Raw genomic sequence first — 4,504 nt, 5'->3', positions numbered from 1 at the left:
AAGAAAAGATGAAGCTCAAAGTGAATTTAAAACTGAAGAGAAAAGTCAAGCTAGTAAATCTATAACTGTAAGCTTAAAAAGAAGAAATTCTCAACTATCTAGATATTCAAACTTTAATTCTCCAGCTAAGTGTAAACAGAATTTGAATTCTCAAACTTCTGTTAAGATTAGAGAATTGAGAAATGACTCTAATAATAAACTAGATATAATACAAGCAGTTGAAATTCCTACTTTTCAAAATAGTTCTAATCTACTATCTAATGATAGTAATTAAATTCTACTCTATCTCTACTCTCTTTTAGTATGAATATACAATAAAAATAATAAAAAAAGTTTAAAATCTCTTCAAAAATTATATTTACTTAAAATAATATGAATAGAAACTTAAATTGCATTTATTCTTATCTTCAGATTGTATTTAAATAAAAAGTTGACTTTGTACTTCTTCAAGAATCAAACTTTGATACTGAGTAAAAGTACATTATTTCTCATTCAAGCTATTACTGCTTTCTTTCTGAAAAATCTGAGATAAAATCAAGAGTAGTAATCTATGAGAGAAAAAGATCAAGATATTAATTTAATTTAAGATTTAATATCATATCTGACTCTGATATTCTAGTGAGTGATATTATAGATAAAGAGAATGAGTTTGATACTATTCAACTTATAAATATCTATAATGAAAAGTTATTGAAAGAAAACAACAATATCTGAATAATTAATAGAGGATTTTTGAATATAACTCTCTTAAAAAACTCTATAATTATAGAAGACTTCAATGCACATCATCTCTGATGAAATTCAGAGTACATAACAGCAGTAAGAGTAGATCAACTGATTGATTGAACTTTTAAGTATTTAATAGATTTAGTTAACAAGTCTGATCAATAAACATTCTTTAGAAAAGATATAAAACAGAAATCTATTATAGATCTAACTTTCATATTATGAAATCTAATTAAAAAAAGACTTATGACTGATTTATTAATTCAAATGAAATCTCAGAATCAGATCATAAGATCATTCAATTTAATATTGAACTGAGTGAAAAATAAAGAAGTGAAAATTCTCTTCTCTATAATCAGTATAACTATGAAAAAGCTGATTGAAAAGCAGTTGAAGAAAGAGTAAAACAGCTGAAATCTGAAAGACAGAGTGAGCTGTATTGAAATCAAAGTCAAGATATCTCAAATAAAATGCTTAAGAATAGAGTAAAGCTGATTACATCTATTATTCTAACAAGTATTGAAGAAAATATTTCAAAGAAAAAGTCTTCTGAGTATTTCAAATCTTAATGAAATGAGAATATCACTTCTAAAAGAAAGCAATTAGTCACTGCTAAGAGAGATTGAAAGAATAACTTAATATCTGATAAAGAGTTCAAAGCTATTCAAAATGAATATTTTTCAGATATTAAAAGAGTCAAAACAGATTACTGAAACAAATTTCTTAAAGAAGTATAAGAAAAAGAAGTTTTTAAAGTCTTCAACTATACTATAATAAGAAGTGTAGTAAAGCTTTCAATCTTAAAATATGAATTTCAGAATGAATTGTATACAGCAAACTCTTTTAAGAAAAATATCAAGCTTTTATAAGAATTCTCTTTCAAAACTCATCACATTGAGAAGTGAAGAATATATCATTTTATGAATATATTGATGAAAATAACTGAGAATGATCTAAGCTTATATATGATGAACTAGAGTCAGTAATATTCTCAATTTTAATTAAAACTGCTGCAGAGCCTGATTCAATTAATCTCTTAATTATTCAAAACACATATTTCTACTTGAAGAATGAATATTTTAAGCTCTTTTTCAATCTCTTAAAAAATGATTATCATTCTGAATATTAAAGAGAAGTTACTGAAGTAATCCTTGTAAAACTTATTAGAAAAGCTTCAATTTCTAAGTCATATTAAGTAATATCTCTGTTGAACTATTTAACAAAAATTCTAGAAAAGATAATAGCTACTAGATTATCTTTTATAAGCTCTATTAGTGATTCTCTTCTATTTAATGAATAAATGAGAGATAGAAAATAATGTTCTGTAATTGATACTGTTCTTTCAGTTATTCATAATATTTAAATAGCAAAGCATGAAGATCTGGTCTCAACTGCAGTTTTTATTGATATAAAAGATGCATTTAATCATGTTTCAAAGTCTAAAATGATTCAAACTTTGAAGATATTAAAACTATCACTTTCTCTAATAGAATGAGTTAATTGTTTTATATCTAAAAGAATTATACAACTATTCTTTGATGGAAGAAAACAAGATAAAACTGAGATAAAAATAGAAGTATCACAAGAATCTTGAATCTCACCTGTTTTATTTGTAATATACACTGCATATCTATTCAAGAATAGAGAGATGAAAATAGTGAGATCTTTAAGTTATATAGATGATATTAATCTACTCTGCAGTTCAAAGACAATCAAAGAGAATTTAGAAGTGATTGAGAAAGTAGTAAAGAAAATCTTTATTAGAGTAGAAATCAATCTAATTCAATTTATTATGAATAAAACTGAGTTAATTGACTTTTTTTTCAGATTTAATAAGAAAGAACTAAGTCTAACTCTTTTGAATAAAGAGATTAAACTCAGTTTGAATGTCAAATGACTAGAAGTATAGTTAAACTTCAAGTTGAATTTTAAATATTATATTCAACAAAGAATCATCAAGGCAGAGAGACTACTGAATAGTATAATCAGACTATTAAATACTGAGAGAGATCTATTCTTTCAGACTATGAGATAATTATACATAGTCTGTATTATCTCAGTAGCTGATTATAAAGTTCAAGTTTAATAAAACAATCAAGATAATTTCACTACACTCTTTCAAAGTCTATAAAACAGAGCTTTGAGAAGAATTCTGAGAGCATTCAAATCATCTTCTATTAAAGCAATGAAAATTGAAGCTTCAATTTCATCTTCTGCTATTCAATTTGAAAAGACCTGTATAAACTATACTCTGAGAGTCATGAAGATGAGCTTAAATCATATAATCAGAGAAAGAGTCTCTTCTTCATTTCTATCAGTTAACTCAGAAAATGAACTGAATTAAAATAGATATCTTAATTAAGATAAGAATAATGCTTTAAAGAAAATGCTCTCTTAACTGTATAGACTATGTTCACTTATTAAAAATCAATTTTCTTTACTAAATATTGAGAAAATTGATCATAAGAAGATATCTCTCTGAAGAGAAAAGCTAGAATCTCTCATAGACTTATAAATAAGTGAACTATCTAAGAAGAGAGAATATGAACAGTATTTGAAGAAGATCTCTATAATTAATATAAAAGACTCTATTCTGATTTACTCAGATAACTTAAAAAATCAGAATTTGAATAGATTAGATACAGACATTACTTATACTGAAGATAATATCAATTTTATCTCAGATTTCTGAAATTTAGACTGTGAATCTGAAGTCTTTGATGCTGAACTATTTATAATAGTGAAAGCTTTCAAACTCATTGAAATAAAATCTTATAAAAGAGAAAATAGTTTGAAAGAGATATGAATATTCTCTGATAGTCAAGCTACTTTAAAAAGACTTAGAAACATTCAGATTCATAATAATTAAATGAATCTTGAACTGATTTTAAACTCTGTTTTAAAAATTCAAAAGAGAAGAATATCAAAACTGATAATTTATCTGCATTGAGTTTCTGCTCATATGAATATTCATGACAATGAATTGACTGATTCAGCTGTAAAAAAGAGTTCAGAATTAAGCAGATCTATTCAAAAAACAGTATTCTGATCTTTCATAAAGAGAAAGAAAAAAAATCTTGTTTAAACAAGTGAAATGAAAGCTGGCAGAAACAAAAGAAGAGCATACATATACAAGATTTGAGACAAAATCAAAGTAAAAATCTTGTTCAATTAAATGTAAAAAGAAAATATTCTCATCTATAATTCAGCTGAAACTAGAACATGATTATTTCAAATTCTATATACAAAGATTTAATAACAGATTTGATTCAACAGAGCACTCATTCTGCAATGCAAATGAAAATTCTGAGTATATTATAATACATTATGCATTATAGAACAGTCTCAGAGTCAGATTAAAGAAGAAGTATGATTTAAATTAATTAAATATGAGATTCTTATTCCCAACTGAGACAGAAATTAAATACTTAATAGACTTTCTATCAGAAACTCAAGCAGCTATAAGAAAATGACTGAATTCAGAAGTATCTGAATATGAAGAGGTGGAAATTAATTAGATATAGTCTATTAAAACAGCTATACACTATCTTTTAATAATTTTATTTTATTATAGTCTCTCTTTACTGTACTTATTCCTTTCTGTTCTTTTCTATCTACCTATTTAATGTGTCTATCTGTAGGACTATGAACTCTACCCTCGTAATGACCGCCAAAAATAGATGTTATAATTAGGCAGGGAAGACCGCAGAAGTACACAACGCTACGTTGAATGCAACAGCTCCCTGCCAACCGTGTTTGCATCCCAGATGTATATTAT

The sequence above is a fragment of the Blastomyces gilchristii genome (assembly GCF_000003855.2).
Source record: "Blastomyces gilchristii SLH14081 genomic scaffold supercont1.28, whole genome shotgun sequence".
Taxonomy (NCBI): domain Eukaryota; kingdom Fungi; phylum Ascomycota; class Eurotiomycetes; order Onygenales; family Ajellomycetaceae; genus Blastomyces; species Blastomyces gilchristii.
Note: the sequence above shows the minus strand (reverse complement) of the source record.